The 20,612-nt window shown below is 35.3% G+C and overlaps 1 long non-coding RNA gene across 1 annotated transcript in view; it reads left to right on the forward strand.

Annotated features, from left to right (window-relative positions):
• Positions 1–13,275: 13,275 nt before the first annotated feature.
• LOC111187976 (uncharacterized) overlaps positions 13,276–20,612 on the forward strand; it is a 92,208-nt gene continuing 84,871 nt past the window's right edge. Inside the window, exon 1 of the long non-coding RNA XR_002648330.2 lies at positions 13,276–16,975. This is a non-coding gene — a long non-coding RNA (uncharacterized LOC111187976). The remainder of the gene's footprint in view (positions 16,976–20,612) is intronic.

Below are 20,612 nucleotides of genomic sequence, written 5' to 3' on the forward strand. Positions count from 1 at the left end.
GTCCTAGGTATTGTATTCTTTTTGATGCAATGACAAATGGGATTGTTTCCTTAATTTCCCTTTCTGATCTTTTGTTGTTAGTGTATAGAATGCAACAGATTTCTGTGTATTAATTTTGCATCCTGCAACTTTACTGAATTCATTGATGAGCTCTAGTAGTTTTGTGGTAGTGATTTTAGGATTTGCTATGTATAGTAGGTTTTTCTATGTATAATAAAGACCAAATATGACAAACCCACAGCTAACATCATACTCAATGATGAAAAGCTGAAAGCATTTCCTCTAAGATTAGGAAAAAGACAAGAATGTCCACTCTCACCACTTTTATTAAACATAGTTTTGGAAGTAATAGCCACAGCAATCAGAGAAGAAGATGAAATAGAAGGAATCCAAATTGAAAAGAAAAAGTAAAGCTGTCACTGTTTGCAGATGGCATGATACTATACATAAATGCTTTAATAGAAAAGAAGACATATCTAAAATCAGTGAGCTTCTACATTTAGAAACTAGACTTTCAAAAGCATATTAGTACCCAACCCACTGATAAAAGAGAACAAAATCCCTCTCACACAGATAAATGTGTAACAACATGTCAAAGTAGATGAGTAAAACTAATGCTAAGAAAAAAAAATTAATTTACTTCTGATGAAATGTAAATGATAGACCAATCTGAAATGAGTATGAACACAAACCCTATCTTTTTTAAAAAAGAGCTATGATTGGAGTGAAGATATATATGAAATGCAACCATTAAAATTAAAAAAAACAAATGGCAGGATTTCCTTCTCTGAATAATATTCCATTGTATGTATATGACACATCCTAGAAGATATAAAGTGAAGTAAAATAAACCAAACAGAGACAGACAAATATTGTATCATCTCACTTAAATGTGGAATCTAAAGTAGTCAAATTCATAGAAGCAGAGAATAGAATGTGGACAGGGGGAAATGGAGAGGTGATTGTCAAAAGATACAAAGTTTCAGTGAAAGATAAATAATTTCCAGAGAACATATATAAATATACTCACAGTAGTATACAGAATAGTGCCTGTACCTTATAATACTGTGTTGTATACTTAAAATTTTCTAAGAGGGTAGATCTTATGTTAAATATTCTAATAATAATATTATTATTAATAATAATAATAGTAATAAGGGCCGAAGGAAACTTTGGGAGGTTATGGATATGTCTATGGCCTTGATGTGGTGATGGTTTCACTGGTGTATATATATCCCCACACTTATCAAGTTGTAAACATTTTACATGTCAGTTATACCTGAATAAAATGATTTTAAAAATTTCTTTCAATAAATGTGATAAATTATAGCCTGGACAGAATCAAAGGGTATTTAGTGAATTTAAAGATAGTATTCAACCAGAACCAAAAAAGAAATGACAAATAGCAGATGTCTCATATGCTATAAAGAAACAAGAAGAAAATGGAATAATATTTTCAATGTCTTGAGGAAGTATGTTAACTGGAACATGACACACAGCTTAATCACTGTTTAATAATTGGACAAAATAAACACATTTTCAGATGTATCAAATTAACAGTATTTCAGTATTTAAGAAAAGGTACCAAGATAGAATGTGTATGATGCACTAAAAACAGACAAAAAAAACAAAGAGATTGCATTAGCCAGTGATAGTAAGCAAATAAGTATATAAATTAATAAATACATTTATTTTTGTTAATTTTAATAGGTAAAACCAAAACTTTAGACAATAAAAATAAGAATGAGGGAGTTCAGTTATTATATTTTAGTGGTAGTTTTTGCTTTATTATGAAGAGGAAAGATATACTGGAAATCTGTAAACTTTGGTCAAAAATTCAGTCAAACATGCTAAAAATTTACGGCAAGAAGAGAAATTCAAGCTGTTGCTTCCAAATTGTGAAAAGGGAAATCTTTAAAACTTCAGAAGGATCCAATAGATTTCAGAGAAAGATGAAAAATGCAGAGAAAAATTAGTGTAAATATTGATAAAATAAAAAGATAACTACAGGATATGAAAAAATATTTGTAAATTTTATCTGATAAAGGACTTATATCCTTTAATATAAAAAGAGCCCTTAAAACCAATAATAAAAAGATAACCCAACTTTTAAAGAATCAAAGATTTGAACTGAAGAATATACACAAATAACCAATAATCACATGAAAAGATGTTCAACATCATTAGTTGGTGGACAAAGCATAGATTATACTGAAATTATTTTTATGCAGGTGGTGGTTCATAAAGAAAATTCAAGAGCATATATAGACTCGCAAATGGAAACAGTAAAAATTCAGGAAAATTGTTCTTATATTTTAGTCTTCTGTTGTGTTCTACTTTCTGATACTTTAGCTCAATTTATATTCCAACCCATTTACTGGAATCTTAAAATTTTGCATATATTTTTCATAGTTTTCAAGAGTTGTTTCTCATTTTATTACAAAACATTTGTCACAGAATTCAGATCTTGTTTTATGGATACATCACTCTGAGAATATTACTAATTGTTTTCTTTGGCTTCATTTATCTCACTCTGAGCAATTATTATTGTAACAATTAGTATTAGTATTATTGGTTGTATCTTTTTCACGTTGAAACTATGCCTCAAATTCTTTGTGAACATTTTCTCGCCTTTTTCACTTAAGAATAAACCAATAAAAGTACATAATGTGAGGTTGTCAGTTGGTGGGCTTTAGAGTAAACAAATACGTCAACCTTTTCACCATGAGACTGCCGATTCAGCATGTGAAGATCTTTCCTCTCAAGATGTTCCTTCAGGTGCACATCCTCCAATTTCCTGTTGATATGTGTTGGGCGTGGAAGAAATCAGTACCTCCGCACTGTCAAGAGCACAGTGGGAGTGAAGGCCACACAATTCAGAATAAAAAGGTTAATTTAATCCCATTGTCTTCAGCTCCTCCCTTTGGCCCTGCTCTCTGCTATGCATTAGTTTCCTCAGATATAGCTCCTTGCATTCAAATTCTCCTGAGGAAAAAAGTAGGAAGCAACATAGCAATGCTATTAAGAGAATGGAGACAGACTGGCTGGGTTTGAATCCATGGCACCATTACCTACTGTCTGGTTGAACTTGAGCAATTTAACCTTTCTGTGCCTCAGTTTCCTTATGTATAAAAAGATAATGTTAATACTCTACTCTTAGGTGTCTTATAGAAATAAAAATATATGTTTTGTAAAGCTACAAGAAGAGTGCCTAACACACAGTGAGTGGTATGTAAGTACCATAGTAAGTGCTGTATAAGTAACCACTCTAGACAAACTTTCAACCAGTCCCCCAGTTTTCTGGCTCATACAGGAGACCTCTCACCCAAAGGCTGTGGGTGCTGCCATGACAGAGCTTATAGAGATGCTTATTTTCATCAGTTTTCTCAGAGCTGGAATTTGTTCACCTAGTCCATACTCAACAGATTTTAACTACTTTTAATATGATTCTTAGGTAAACTTCTCTTCAGGCTTTTAAGTTGTAGCTTTTTTTGGGGGGAGGATTTCTAGGTTCAGTTGCCACTTCTCCATCTCTCCATCTGCTTTTTGTCTTCCAAAAATTTGTGGAAGTATTTTGTCTGTAGTTGTCCTCTCTCTCATTCTCACTGGGGATCAATACAATTTTTATTCATGTGCTTTCAATTAGTAGCAGCGATTAAATATTTAATCAGAAATCAGTATTATTTTTCCTTCTTTGACAAAAGCTTCTCAACATCAAGTAGGAGCGATTAAGTATTTTTTCAATTTAGTAGTAGTGATTAAATATTTAATAAGAAATCAGTATTATTTTTCCTTCTTTAACAAAAGCTTCTCAACATCAAGTAGGAGCAATGGGATCTGTTTGTTCAGACATGTATGGTATGTGTGTGCTCACGTGTATGTATTTGTGGGTTTTATGTCAACTGGGAAGTCTTAGGAGTTCCATCAGAGATGAACATCAGGGATGAGGAAACCTCAGTGATGGGTTCACTGGGCTCCGAAGCTCTTCTCCTCTCCTCAAATAGAGGTGCTCCTTTTTTATTGGTTTTAGGTATCACTTTCCACATAAGATTATATTTGAAGAAAAAGTTATTTGAGGAAATCACTAGTTTTAACCTTTGTGGTTAACAAAAGAACACAAATAATATAAAAATACAATTCTGAGTAAAGATAGTAATGGGATATTTCCCGAGGACATAGGAAACATATATAGGGTTTATCCATGTGGAAAATACACTGGGGGTCCCCAGGAATGCAAACTACTTACTTGATGTAATTGGATACTTAAATGGGGACAAGTTCAAACCTATCAATCCATTACAGTTGATATTCAGGATGAATAAATAAAACAGAGAGAGCAATACAGAAAAGAACCAGGATCTGAGGGAGGAGAAGGTTGGGTGTATTCTACTCTTCAAAATAGAAAGGAAGACCAGAGAACTATTTGAAACCTTCCTGTTCCCGTTAAGAAACCTAGAATAATGCCTTTAAGTACTGGTAATAGTCCTTAAACTATTGTCATGTTGCCATATTTATAATTTTATTATGTTATACCCAGTCTATCTTCTTAGTAAAGCTTTTTATTAAAAACTCCTGACAGCCAGTTTGGGGAATGTTACATGACACAGTGAGTAGTGGTACAAATAAAGAAAAAAGGAAGATAGATTTAGGTGCTAAAACTTGTAGTAAGAAAGGATAGGAGAGCAATTCATGCTGGTCTTGGCATGCTTTAAGAAATGAGCTCAGGATGCTTAGAACTGTGCAGATCTCCAACAGAAACTCACACTTTCCAAGAATGAGGAACCCTTTTCTCTACTATGTCAGCAAAAATAAAACAGCTGCTAGGACAAATGATCAGTAGATATTATTAAAATATTTAAAATACAAGTTTTTATTCCACTCTCTCCCTGAAAATATTGAGTCAGCATTGAATAGTAATGTGCACAGGTCAGCAGGTGCTCCTTAGATTTTAATGGATTCATTTGCAAGAGAAAACTGCACAGTGTCTGAAATTAGTTTAGCATATAACTCTCCTTTTCCTCTGAGTTCTCCGGACGAAAAAGAAGAGTAAACAATAACTTGCACCTGCTGGGCCCGATAGATCCAAATTTTAAAAGCTCTTACTCATCATTTGTCATGTGATTGCTTCTATCACACTTTAGTAAGGGCAAAGAAAAGATAGATCATGGGTGGCATGTGATGTCACTGACTGCTAATGTACTAATGTACTTGCCACATATTTTTACTGTGAAAAAAGAAAATATGAAAATTTACATGGTAGGGAAAAATTAGATTATCAGTAAAAGTTTTCTTTAGTGAAGTGTTTTTCAAATTAGAGTTCACACTCAGTAGCTCAATAACAAAAAAACAAAGAACCCAATCCAAAAATGAGCAGAAGACCTAAATAGACATTTCTCCAAAGAAGGTATACAGATTGCCAACAAACACATACAAGGATGCTCAACATCACTAATCATTAGAGAAATGCAAATCAAAATTACAATGAGGTATCACCTCACACTGGTCAGAATGGCCATCATCAAAAAGTCTACAAACAACAAATGCTGGAGAGGGTGTGGAGAAAAGGGAACCCTCTTGCACTGTTAGTGAGAATGTAAATTGATACAGCACTATGGAGCACAGTATGGAGGTTCCTTAAAAAACTAAAAATAGGACTACCATACGACCCAGCAGTCCCACTAGTGGGCATATACCCTGAGAAAACCATAATTCAAAAAGATTCATGTACCACAATGTTCATCGCAACTCTATTTACAGTAGCCAGGACATGGAAGCAACCTAAGTGTCCACTGACAGATGAATGGATAAAGAAGATGTGGCACATATGTACAATGGAATATTACTCAGCCATAAAAAGAAATAAAATTGAGTTATTTGTAGTGAGGTGGATGGACCTAGAGATTGTCATACAGAGTGAAGTAAGTCAGAAAGAGAAAAACAAATACTGTATGCTATCACATATATATGGAATCTAAAAAGAAAAAAAAATGGTTCTGAAGGACCTAGGGGCAGGACAGGAATAAAGACGCAGACATAGAGAATGGACTTGAGGACACTGGGCGGGGAGGAAGGGTAAGCTGGGACAAAGTGAGAGAGTAGCATTGACATACATACACTACCAAATGTAAAATAGATAGCTAGTGGGAAGCAGCCACATAGCACAGGGAGATCAGCTTGGTGCTTTGTGACCACCTAGAGGGGTGGGATAGGGAGGGTGGGAGGGAGACGCAAGAGGGAGAAGATATGGGGATATACGTATAGCTGGTTCAATTTGTTATAAAGCAGAAACTAACACACCATTGTAAAGCAATTATACTCCAATAAAGATGTTAAACAAAAGAAATAAAGAAATGACATCAAGCCATAGAAAGACACAGAGGAAACTTAAATGTATATTGCTAAGTGAAAGCAGTAAATCTGAACAAGCTGCATGCCATATGACTCCTATTATATGACTTTCAGAAAAGGAAGAACTTCAGAGGCAGTAAATAGATCAGTGCTTGCCAGGGGTCTGAGAAGAGTGAGGAGGTGTTGCATAAGCACAGGAGATTTTTATGGTGGTGAAACTATTTGTTATGATACTGTTATGTTGGATACATACCATTGTACTGTCATCAAAATCCATAAAATGTACAATACAAAAATTGTACCCTATTACAAATATTGGACTTTAGTTAATAACATATTTGTTCATCAATTGTGATAAACATGAATCTTAGCTCTATGTGTATGTTAAAAATGAACAATATTTCCAATAGCACTCATTAAGAATTTCACAAGGATTTAAGAGAACGTCAGCTTTTCTGTGTATATGTTTTTCCAAGTGTGCTGGGTAGGAAAGGGGTATTTCTAAGTGACCTGGTAGCTTTACATTAGCAGATATAGGGATCTCCTCCAACGTAAACAACTGGTATAACATAGCGAGGCTTCAGACTAAAAATACTTGATGGCCACGGTAGTATCTGGCTGAAGGCTAGGCTGCCTTTTTCCTCTACTCACTTTGGTAGTAACAAACCCTACGTTATATTCAGGCTAGGAGTTAAAAGGTGAAAGAAATAATGGGGAAAAAAGTTGGTCATTAAATCTGGGCATGGGAGGAAGAGTATTTCAGTAGAATCCAGATGGATCACAAGCACACTGTTTTCTAGCATAAACATACTCAAAATGTTAACTGTCTTCTAGAATTGTTATGGCTATATTGATTGCGATACACGGGCCTCTCACTGTTGTGGCCTCTCCCATTGCGGAGCACAGGCTCCGGACGCGCAGGCTCTGCAGCCATGGCTCACGGGCCCAGCCGTTCCGCGGCATGTGGGATCTTCCCAAACCGGGGCACAAACCCGTGTCCCCTGCATCGGCAGGCGGATTCTCAACCGCTGCGCCACCAGGGAAGCCTAGGGAAATATTTTCATTTAGATCCTATAAATGGTTAACTAGTTTATTTAAGTTTCTATGTTTAGTGGTACTACATAGCATTTATTTATGATCAATCTTAAAGCACACTACACAGTTGACATGTTCCATTATTTGAAAACTCATCCTTACCTTTTAAACTGAGTAAGCCAATCATGCAGCCTATTGCACACAACAGTCTTCCAAGGAATTTTGTCTTGCTCAAGGGAACAGCCACTTTCTATACCACGTTACCCTGCTTGCTTGTCATACATGATTCCATGAGGGGGAAGGCATCTGGCTCAAGAGTCATGAATCTACAGTTTGACAAAATCCAGATGTAAATGAAGTGAGCTCACCTAGAGCAAGGCTGTTTCCAAAACGTATTATACTGCTAAAATTGTCTAATCAGATTCTCTCTGGAATGTGAAATAGAAATAGAACCAGAGAATTGTTAACTGGAGAAAAGTTGAAAAAGGTTCAGAGAAGCAATGAGACAGCAAGGACCATGAGGGCCCATGTGTAAAGAGTAGTTTTAACTAACTTCTTTGTACTTTTTTCTCCATCTATAAAAAAGGTGAATATGATAACAATATGCCTGCTTTACAGATCTCTTTTGGTAATTGACTAGGTAATACTTGTAAAGCTCTTAGCAAAGAGTGTGACATATTTTAAGTGCCCATAAAAGTTAAATGCTGCTTGCTTCACATTACAGTACAAAAATAATTTTAACTCTCTGTCTCTACCGCTAGGCTATGAGCTTTATGAGAGCAGGGACAGTCTTATTCGTCTTTGTATCCTCAGTTACTAGCACAGGACCTAGCACGGTGCTTAGCACGTTGCAGGTACTTCAGCAAATGTTAATTAGATAAATGAAGTAAAGATTTTTTTGCGTCCTTAACCCATCTACCTCACTTTTCCCTTTACGCCCACCCATCTGCCTCATCATATTTGAGGAACCTAGGCAAACTGGTGTATTCAAAAACAAACTGAAGTCTAGTTCAACTTTTAGATGGTCTAAGAATCAACCTTTGACTTATTTTCTATACTACAGTTACGTGCACTTCAAGTAGCCCCAACTTAATCTCACCATTAGTATTGTTGGGTCAGATACTCAGAGTGTGGAGGACAGATGGGGTTGGGCAAGGCCTGGTGTTAATGAGACAAGAAAGAATAATCCCTACCTATCAGCTAGATTTCCAGTAAAGATTTAACAAAATGCGAAATTTCAGAATTTTAGGACTAGAAAGATCTTTAGAATTCGTCTAGTTCATGACTTTGGCTTTATAGACGGGGAAACGGAGATCTGGATAGGAGAAATAATTTACAAGACATCAGAGAACTTGAGACTTACATATGTGACTCCTGATGGCTATAATGGTCCTTCTTCTGCACCACACTGCAGAGCAATATATGATGCATGTTCTTAGTATAAACTAATGTGATATATTTAGACTGTTATAATAGTAGGACAAAGTATAAACTCATGGCCTTAGATTTTACTTTATTAGAGGTAAGCAGCTGCCTAGTATATCCTTTGGGAGAAAATTATCCCAGCATTAATGATGCTCTCTTTATCATTGTCTGTAAATGTACTAAAATATTTATTAACAAATATCACAGATGTCAACCAGAACGGAAAACTAATAGCTTATATTGCTTTAATTTATTTGATTTACACATATTGTCAGAGACAACCTTTATGGGGAACATATAATAGCACTTGTCAGAATGGCTAAATGTCACTATAAAATAAACTAGCAATCCAAGTCTCTTGGGACAGTTTTGATATGTCCTAGTTCTAAGAAGGGAGGCTTTTGAAGCACCATATTTGCAAAATGTAGCCAGTGTGGTAGGTTAATAGAATCAACAGAATTCATGTATGGAGCTAAGACTAATGGGCTAGGCAAAAATCCAAGGTAGTTATTGGAAATAAGTAACCAAATTTTAGGAAGAATATGGATAAGAATGGATATTTTAGTGAAGTGTCAAAACCATAGTTACGTGATAGAATAAAAAAATCCTTTCCTTCCCCTACTCCCTCCTTTGGTTTTCATTTCTATCCCCCTCTGTTTTTCTTTTTCTTTTCCCTTTTTTTCTTTGTCTTTGTTTTTCACAAGAACTCCAAGAATTATCTAGCCATCTGTGGTACTTTATGCACTCTCTGGTGTCTCTTCCCTTTGTGCATCTCACAACCAACCCTATTAGAAGATCACTAATTTTTTAAAAGAAAAATGTTTCTTTGTAACAATTTTTAATCATTTTATCATTTATGTCATGTTTTAACCCACTTGAAAGCTTTGCTCAAAGAGGCTCAGTAGTTAATTTTCTCTAGTTCTAGGGCTATTCATGAATTTTCAGAGATTGATTCTTAGATGGAACGTACCAGAGATAAAAAGTCTGAGTCTTCCTATGGATAATGTCTATCTCTGTTAAGATATAACAGTGATGTAATGCTGCTGTGTTTCACACTACAATTAATCATTTCTTTTTAAATGCTTGAGGTTACAGTAATTTAAGTTTTATTCTCTCCTCTTTGCTTTTTATTATGTAACTCTGTAAAAATAAATTAACAGATGAGTTAAAAGGGATTCTGCTTCTAGCCATGATGGAGTAACTGGCAGTTGTCATTCTCTTTCCACAAACAACTATAAAATTGGACAAAATATATGAGACGATGGTTTCTAAACACTGTACAACAGATATGGTAGGATAATAATCCTTGAGAGAAGGGAAACATATGAAGTAAACCCCAAGTTTATCCTCTGTTTCTGTATGAAGTAACTTTTCAAGCTATGATCCAGGGAGTCAAGCCCAACTGAAACCTTGTATCTCATTGAAGCTGCAGAGTTTGGAATAGCTGAACGTTTCAGGGCATGAAGTCATAGATGAGGAACCTGCAGGGGGTTACAAGAGGGACAAAGTCTGAATGGGTTGTTTCTAAACGTTCATGGCCAATGGCTGGGCTGCCTACATACAGAGTTAGGCTCCATGAGGCCTATCAGAGAACTCCCTGTAGGTTCACAGCTGTGGAGCTGTGAGGTAAATGGAGATAACAGAGGTTGTGGGTTCTGAGACATATTAAAATTACAGTCAAGTCATAGCAAAATAACCTCACTGAAAACATCAGGCTTCAGTTGAGACTGAAGAAAGGACATACTTTAAAAATAAGTACCATATTTTAAACAAATGGCCATAAGACTAAAGATAAAACTGAAAAAAACACTGCCATAATGAAGAATAAACCCAAGCCTGCCAGATCAAGAGCAATTTATTTGTCTGCCAGAAAAATCTAATACCTATTTAACTAAGTCAACATAACCTAAACTCACAGCAACATATTATTTATAATATCCAGTGTACAATAAAAAAATTAGTAGACAAACAGGCCAAAAACTGTAACAATCAAGAAGAACACTAGTCAACAGAAACTGATCCTATGATGATTCCAGAAATTATAATTATCAGAATATAACTTTACATCAGCTTTTATAAATATGTTCAAATATTTTAAAGAAAGATAATGAGTGAAGAGATAGGGCACATCACATTAGAATTGGAATTAATATAAATTAAAATGGAAATTTAAGTAGAGTGTAATATCTACAAACTAACATTTATAATTATACTGAATATAAAATAATGGATTTTTCTTCTGCAGAGATCATGATGAATAAAAGGATATTTATGACTGTAACTTCTAACCTTATACTGATACCCTAGCCACTGTATTAAGAAACATAAAGAAAAATCAGAAAGATTAGGAAGGAAGAAGTAAAATTATCTTTTTAGCAGATGTCATGGTCATTTACATAGACAATCCCAAGGAATAGACATTAAAATCCTGCTAGAATAAGTCACTTCAAAAAGATCAAGGGATACAATAGAAATATATAAAAATTAGATGCATTTCTACATTTGTAACAATTAGCAATTGAAATTTAAAAAGTCAATGTCTTTTACAGCAGCATCTGAAAACATGAAATACATGATAATCCTAACAAAATATGCACAGTATCTATTCACTGAAACTACAGAAATTCTGAGAACTTTAAAAAGACATAAATAAATGTAGAGATGTACCATGCTTATAGAATGAAAGACAATATTGTTAAAATATAAGCTCTTCAATTTGAAATGCCCTCCCAAACAAAATTTCAGTAAGTTTTTTGAAAAAATTGATAAGTTCACTCTAAAATGTATATGGAAGTTCACAATGAACTTCTACCTTTACTATAAGGCTGCAGAAATCTATACAGTGTGGTACTGGCAATTGTATAAACAAATATATCAATGGAAAAAAATAGAAAAATAGACTCTATATATACGATCAACTGATTTTTGTTACTCATATTGGCATGTTTAATAACTTTTGATGTTTTTAAAAATTAATAAAAATAATATTTTAGGCAAAATTTAACTTTTAGAATAAAGAAACAAAATTTAACCTTAGGATAAGGCCATTCTCAGGAAACTTTCCATTTCCCTTCTCTTAACAATATTTTTCAAAAGTCAATTCTTTTTCAAATCTTTAAAAGCAATAAAACATCTTAAGAATTGTCTAAGTACCCATTTCAAAGCCTACTTTATGGAGTTTATATAGACATTATAAACAGTGCAAAATGGAAAAATAAAGCAACATCAAGTGTGGCACTACGTATGCAATTGGTTAAGTCATATATCAGCTAGAGATTTAGATTAAGTCAAAACACTGTGCTTGCTGATAAATTCCATCATTAAAAGAAGAAAATAACTCAGTTTGGGTCAACCTCTGATGTAAAATTCCAAAACAAACTAAACTTTCCTGAAATGGAATATCTACCTGAAAGATAACTCCAGGAACGAGTCTCTACCAACACAGCATCTAAAATCTAATTTCTGGACTTCCCTGGTGGTGCAGTGGTTAAGAATCCACCTGCCAATGCAGGGGACTTGGGTTCGAGTCCTGGTCTGGGAAGATCCCACATGCTGCAGAGCAACTAAGCCCGTGCACCACAAATACTGAGCTTGCGCTCTAGAGCCCCCAAGCCACAACTACTGAGCCCCCACGCCACAACTACTGAAGCCCGCACACCTAGAGCCGGTGCTCAGTAACAAGAGAAGACACCGCATTGAGAAGCCCCTGCACTGCAATGAAGAGTAGCCCCCGCTCGCTGCAATTAGAGAAAGCCCCCATGCAGCAACGAAGACCCAATGCGGCCAAAAATAAATTAAAATAAAATCTAATTTCTACTCTCCAGAAAAAATAAAGTATCACAGTGTGATGATGAGTCCTATTGAATATTCATCACCACCCCAATGCCTAATATAATGATCCAAAGTGAGCCTATTTTCCCTACACTAGCATATGGTTCATATGTACTACCAGGTAAGTTGGTAGGCTTATTGTTTGGTGCTACATGCAGCTTCTGGTCCAGTGCTAGAGCAGAGTTCTTTTCATATAATATAGAAAACAAAGTTACGCTGTCCACGCCACACAACTTTTTGCTTGAGTATTGGAATGAGGGCATCCCTGTCTGCAATTATTTTTGCTTATTACTTTATTTAAACTTTAAAGGAAATTCTAGCTCAATGTGACTTCTTGAAGAAGGTATATCTAGAGTCAGAAACAGACCCTCTCCAAGGCAGTACTGAGGAAAAATAAAAAATAACTGGAGTTCTCTGACCAAGTACTTTGCCAATTCTGGGGCACTAGATGCAACAGAGTTGTGGGCTAATTAAATTCTAACACCTCATGGCTTATGAGAAAGTGCATGAAGCTGTGCACAGTGAAGCAATTATATGAAGCAGCCAAGAACAATACCCAGATCCTAAGATATGGGCTATATTCCCCCTGTGTGGCTGAGTCATTTCCTACAGGTCATCTCCATTCTACTGTGGAGCCCATACAGTGAGATTTTGTTTTCATTATATAGTTTTTAGGTATATAATTTCCATTTCTTTCTTTTTTATAAATTCTGTTTATTTGATGATGTTTTCTACCTTATCATTTGTTGTAAGTGAATTTTCAACTGATTTTTGAACCATTTTTATGATGGCTACTTCAAAATTTGTACTAAATACTTCCAACATCTGATTCATCTTGATGTTGGTGTCTGCTGATTGTCTTCTCTCATTCAAGTTGTACTTTGTTTCCTGGAAATTTTGGATATTATACTACAAGATTCTGGATACATGAGAAATAAAAATACATATGTATACAAATAACTTGTACACAAATTTTTTTTTTTTTTTTCCCAGTATGTGGGCCTCTCACTGTTGTGGCCTCTCCCGTTACGGAGCACAGGCTCCGGATGTGCAGGCTCAGCGGCCATGGCTCACGGGCCCAGCCGCTCCGCGGCACGTGGGATCTTCCCAAACCGGGGCACGAACCCGTGTCCCCTGCATCGGCAGGTGGACTCTCAACCACTGCACCACCAGGGAAGCCCTGTACACAAATTTTATAGCAACTTTATTCATAATAGTCCAAAAATGAAAATCACAAGATGTTTCCCATGAAGATAAGGATAATCAAATGTGTTATATTCATATAATGGAAAAATAATTAGCAATAAATATAAGTGAATTACAGATACTTCCTGCAACATGGATGCATCTCAAATTACTACATTGAATGAAAAAGGTACAAAAGAGGGCATACTGTATGATTCCATTTATATAAAGTTCAAGAACTATATAACATATGGTAATAGAAATCAGAAACATGGTTGACTACGTGGATGAGAGTTGACTAAAATGGGCACAAAGGATCTTTCTGGAGTGATGGATATGTTATACATTTTTATGGAGATGCTAATTGCTTTAGTATAGATATTTGTCAAAACACATTGACTTGTACACTTAAATTCTGTTTATTTCATTGCAGGTAAATTTTCCATCAGTTAAAAAAACTGCAAAAATAAATAAAAATAATAACTGGTGTACTAGGGAAACTATTTCATTAAAAAAAATCTTATGTAAAGGAATACTTTGTAATCCATGGAAGCATTATGTCAGGCATAAGTTCCTCCTTTTCTTAGCATAGGTTTATTTTTTCATAGCGCTAATATCAGAAACCTAAAAACAAGCAAGCAAAGAAAACACGATGTTGTCTCAGTCTCCAACTCCCCATCACTACCTCCTGTTTGCACCCTCCTCTGGATTTTTCCGTATATTCTTTAAGAAATGCATAAAATGGTATTGCGGAGGAGGTCATAGAGGTTGCATTATGTAGACAATAGCAACACAAGCTCATTTTGATGATTAAGTTAAAAGTTCAGTGTAATAAAAGAATGATATTAGATGGATACAAAGAGGCAACTAAAGGCAGCAGTGTCCCTAGGCCAAACTGCAGTCTTTTGTAAAATGTTTAAATAGTACTGCGTAGAGAATGATATTCACATGTATAAAAGAAGAATATATCAACAAAAAGACAAAAGAGAATATGGTTCATTTCACCTTCTACTAAACTGCTGTTTTTTTCTGCCTGGGTGAACAATGCCAGTCAGAAGTATAACAAGGAGCATAACAGGTGTTATTGTATCTGTCAGGCCACCTCAGAAATCCCTTAGCTATTCCAGACTGATTGTAGCTCTATTCTATGGCCCAGTCTTCATCATTTAAGGTGGAAGTCAAAAGGTAGATTTCAGATCCTCTACCTATTCACAAGGTAGGTTATGCTCCTGACTATTAACCTCAAACATTACCATTTATTGTTAATCATACGCAGTTCCAAGAAATAAATTGCCTTCCTACAGAGGGAAAATAGAACATTTAAGATGAAAACATCTTGGGCAACTTTCCACAATGCAATTGCAATAGTCATTTATAGTGATAAATCCTATGGAAAGCCAGTCAGTATAATAAATCCAGGTATTGGAGGTATTATTGCTGTCATAATCACAGAATTAAGAGATAAAAGGTATGCTGAGTTATCTGAAGAAAATCATCCTTGTGTAAATAACAGCAGCTGTTCAAACCCCTATGCTGATAAAATTTTTAGGCCGTAGCTCACCAGTCTTTAGACTAATATACTTTTTGTTTTGATGATTATTTTTTCAGTAAGGCTGAAAATTTACATCATTTTCAGGATCAGGTACGTAAATGGCTAGAATTGTTAAAGCTTATATTATAGAGCAAGCCAAGAAATACTTCATTAAACTTAAAATAGACCACTGAAGAAGAGAGATAAGGAAACAGACTTAGACTTTGATCTTCATGCTGACTGCATAAAGAGGTGTCAGGAAATGGTGTAACCTGATTCTCTCAGTAAGCATATTTTGTGTAAATTCTGTGGGTATCCGAGGCTTACTCAACATGTTACCTGTCCTTGTGCAAAGAATATTTCGTGGGCCCTGGAATTATACCAGATTTACTATATACTGATAATGTACCATTTGATACACAAAGCTTCACCAGAATCAAGCAGTTATTTGGAAATTGGGTGACCTTGATAATAGCAAATCTCTTTGATCTGAAGCTAGTACACATTCCAGTGATAGTTCTGTCTCCTCTGGATGGAGAGCTCAGTCCTAGATCCTAAGAAATAAATATTGAAATAGTGATAGAATTGTTTATTATTGGAGGTATATATTTTAGCACCCTCAATGCTGTCACTCCACGACGTAATCATCAGAGAGGGCCACTGCAAGCTTGAATGGTAGAAGGGCAGGTTGGTGTTAAAGAAGAAATCTACTCATTTTGCATAGTTGGCCTGGAGAAGGAAAAATGATTTTTTTCTCTATCATCTCCTAATCCTGCCACAAAAGCATTTATTTTTTAATATGCTTGCTACTTTTTTTGTATAAAATTGCTACTGCCAAAGCTTTAAACTTAAATCTATCTCTATAAACATATATAGATAGATAGATAAACACATAGATAAGCAAACAATTAAATAAGTAAATAAGTGCAGTTTTTATTTGGAAGACCTTTCCTGAATGTCGCATATAAGAGTGATATCCCTAATTTTACTAGTGTTAGTGCTTCAGCAAAAGAATATGTTTGGGGCCATCCCTAGAAAGTACGCTAACACTGCCATGGTCAATGTTAGTACGTCTATATTGGACCTGTACTCAACTGAGACCTACGGAATGAGGAAGGCCAGTGTAATGATGCCTTCTAGTCACTGCATCATATCATCCTGATTTCTTAGATAATTTTCATTACCTGTTTTTTTCATGTTTATGTATTACCTGCCATTTACAATAGAGCAGACGCTTGCACTTTTCACTATGATGCCATACTCAAAAGATTGCTGACACATAAACACTCATTAAACATTTGTGAAGGGAAAGGGTTGTCAATGCTCAGTCAGCTCTGGAGAGGAATGGTGGGTGGGTGAGGATAAATACAGATAGAATATCTGTATCTGTGAGATATAGAGAGCCCTTAGCCACCCATAATTGCCTAAATATAACTTATTTATATTATTATAAGTAACGTAACTTGCCCCTCTTCCTCACCAGCTGCGAGCTACGAAATCTCTGGACATATTTAGACATTTCTCGGTCAAGAGAGATTGCACTGATGGAGGAGACGACTGTCTGTTGAAGTCCCTTGGCTGGATTTATGCAGAAGTCCAGTGAAACGGTCTTGTTTTAGAGTAAGTTCTTCTTCCTGAACTCTCTCCATACTGTAATGTACAAGTCTGATTTTTCTGGAAAAGTAGAACCGAGCATGACTACTTGAACCATAGTGAATTCTATAAGTTAATGCCATCCTGTGGAATAACTGAGGACAACTAGCTGATCTTCCCTGACAGCAACCTTCATTTATAGTAATAATGGTTGTCGCACTGTATTAAAGCTCACTTCAGAAAACCAATTGCTCTTAAGTCAGTTGAATATAAGCCTACTAAAAATAACTTAAAATCCTTTTTTCCTCTAAAAACATAGTGTAATAGGGCTCTCTGGTAAAACAGACCAGTATATATGTGTGTACACACATACATGTACACACATATATATTGCATATGTATTGTATATTATATGCACATACCTGTATACATATAAATATATACATTTAAATTTTAAGTGGTCTTTGATTATAATTTTTAATAGTTTTATAATGGCTTTTGAGGAAAGTAAAAATTTTACCAAATTAAACATACATACCAATACTGAGAAACACCTATTTTCAGGAATTGAGTCTTACAATTAAGGTAGTTTCTTGTTGCTGCAACATAGAACGTGTTGGGGATATAGCTTGAATGGCCATCTCAAGCAGAAGCTTGTAGGAACTGAAATTATTAGACTCTCGAAACATAGAAGTAAATCTTCATGACCAAAAAGAAACAACATACCTGTTAGCAGTCACTCCTGATTCCTCCCTTCCCCCAGCATCTGGCAATCACTAATCTACTTGTGTCTCTACGGTTTTGTTTATCTGTTCATCAGTTCATAGGCATATGAGTTGTTTCCACTTTTTGGCTATTATGAATAATGCTGCTGTGAATATTTGTGCACAAGTTTTTCTGTGGACACATATTTTCAGTTTTCTTGGGTATATGCTGAAGAGTAGAAAAGCTGAGTCATGTGGTAAATCCAACTTTAAATTTTTGAGGAACTGCTAAACTTTCCTCCAAAGTGCTCAAAACATTTTACAGTACCACCAGCAATATGAGGGTTCCAATTTTGCCACATCTAATCAACACTTGTGATTGTCTCTTTTTGAATTTTTAAAAATTTGTAGCCGTCCTGGTGAGCGTGAAGTGTTATCTTACTGTCGTTTTGATTTATATTTGTCCCAACAAATAATAATGTTTAGCATCTTTTCATGCACTTATTGGCTATTGTATATCTTATTTAGAGAAATGCCTATTGAAATCTTTTGCCCAATTTCTGATTGTGCTGTCTTTTTATCGTTCAGTTGTAATTGTTCTTTGCATATTTTTGATGCAAGTCCTTTATCAGATATATAATTGTCAAATATTTTCATCCAGTGGGTGTGTTGTCTTTTTACTTTCTTGAGTGCCCTTTGAAACATAGAGCTTTTAATTTGATGACAGGTGGGTCAGTGAAGACACATCTAGAATATGGTCCACTGTGGGAAAGCATGAGCAATGAAAGCACCTGATACAAAGTCTAGTTAAGAAAGGCCTACTTTCACTCTTCTTCCTTTAATCATCCCAGTGTGGCATATTGCATATCTGTGCCACTAGCTTGAAGCAATTTTTAATCCATTCACCATCTTTTGTCACCTCTATAATGTCTGCTAGTAATTGGTAATACCATGTTTGACACTTTTTATATAGCTAGCTTCTGGAAATAATATGTTATGAATAAAGAAATGTATATATTCTCAGAAATTTCTAAACAACACCTTCATTGACTGATGCTGGGATGCAAGTATAAGAATTTACTTAGTTTAGTTCTTCTCTAAAATTCACAAAAAGTAAATTGTTTTACTGCTAGGGGGGTAAAATAGGATATAGGCCCACTCCTAATTCTATATAATATAAAGATTACAGTATTAGCATTCCTCTTTGTATATTGCTTCCAGAGTTCAACACAGTATCTGGCACAGAGTGGACTTTCATCAATATGTTTGTTCTAGTGAATATGATTATATATACATTTGTAAGTATATAAATAGTATTGGGAACCTTGGATAGTATGCTTTTGAGAGTCCCCCTGATAATATGATTTGGGATATACTAAGCATGCTATAAAATTTTAAAATTTGTAGTTTTGCAAAAATCCAATCAAAGCAAAATGAAAACCTAAGGGTCCAGCAAGAGAGAACTTTCAAACAAAGTATAGTACATCCCACAATGAAAAACTGTAAATTAAGTCTTAAAAACTCTATGTTTGTTTACTTCAAAACTTATTTACGAAACTTTGTGAAACCAATAACAAAAATACAAAAATGCTAGAAAAGCCATGAGAAAAATATTAAGTAATCTTAGAATGATAAGCCTTTTTGAAATATTACATAAAACTCAGAACCTTAAATTTAATTACATAAAAATTCAATAATTTATACAAAAAAATAGAATTACTCCATGGGAAAGCCCAACATAAGCATTTCAAAAACAAAAATGACAAACTGGGGAAAATATTTGCAGATTTTATTAGACACAGGGATAATTTTCCATTTGTGTAAATAACTTCTTCATGTCAACAAGATACAAACAACCTACAAGAAAAAAGACAAAAGATGTGTTATGTTCAAGGAAGAAAATATACAAATGCATCTTTTCAGAGAGGAAAACCAATATTCTCTTTAATCTTCTAGGTTTTTGGCCGTGTTGACCTGAAACAAATAGACTGCCAGAATTTCTCCAGCAAGGATGGGTTTATTTGGGATCAGCAGAGAATTGCAATTTGGGATCTGCAACCATGGCGAGTTACGTGCAAGTCCCCACACGATAAGGGAAAGAGAACACTTTTACAGAGGGGAAAGGAAGATAGGAGGGCTATAGCAAACCAAGAGCCCATGGCTTTTCGTTGGCTGAGTCTTTGCCAGGAAAGGAGTCTTTCTTCTTCCTTTTGGGCTCTGCTATTGTCACAGGGCATAAGAGCTCCCTCTTCTGGTTTCTCAACTCTATTAGAGATTTCTGTTTATTAATTTTTACATTTCCTCCTTTTGATCAAGATCTTTTTCTGAAAGTTAGGTTTTCTAGTTTCAGCAGCTTTTTGTCCCTCAGAGTCAGGAAGGACCTTTCCTGGGTGTAGTGTCTCACATCACAGGCAAAGTGCACAGATTGGAGACCTATTGAGGTCACATGCAAGTTACAAGGAGGGGTAGGAGGGAGAAATCTTGGGCACTTTTTATCTAAAGTTCATGTGTTATTAATATCATAGACATATGAGGTCATCTGAAGCGTATGTCATCATCAAAATTTTGGCAAAATCTTCCAACAGGCCTGGTCTGGATATTTCGGGAATGCTGTCTTATCAGATGTTGCCTGCTTCAATTCTGATAAATCTTTACTTTCAGGACACCAGATGATGTGCAGGTCCAGTCAAGGTTTGGCACTTCCTTGAAGCATGTCATGTAATCCAAGGGTTTATTCCTTGGAGTTTGGCAGCATAAGGTTTGGTTAGCAATACTTGATAGGGGCCTTTCCAATGAGGTTTAAGAGAGTTCTTCTGGAGGTAACTTTTCCAATAGACAAAATCTTCAGGTTGAAAGGTGTAATGCTGAAAGTCTATATCTCCTGAGGGCACACTGTGAAAAGATGGCTCTACCAAAGCATGGTTATTTTTAATAGAAGCAATTAGGCCTTTGAAATATTG

Source organism: Delphinapterus leucas, chromosome 6, assembly GCF_059928025.1.
Source record: "Delphinapterus leucas isolate spDelLeu-1000000601 "Yukka" chromosome 6, BTC_Dleu_Yukka2, whole genome shotgun sequence".
Lineage (NCBI taxonomy): Eukaryota > Metazoa > Chordata > Mammalia > Artiodactyla > Monodontidae > Delphinapterus > Delphinapterus leucas.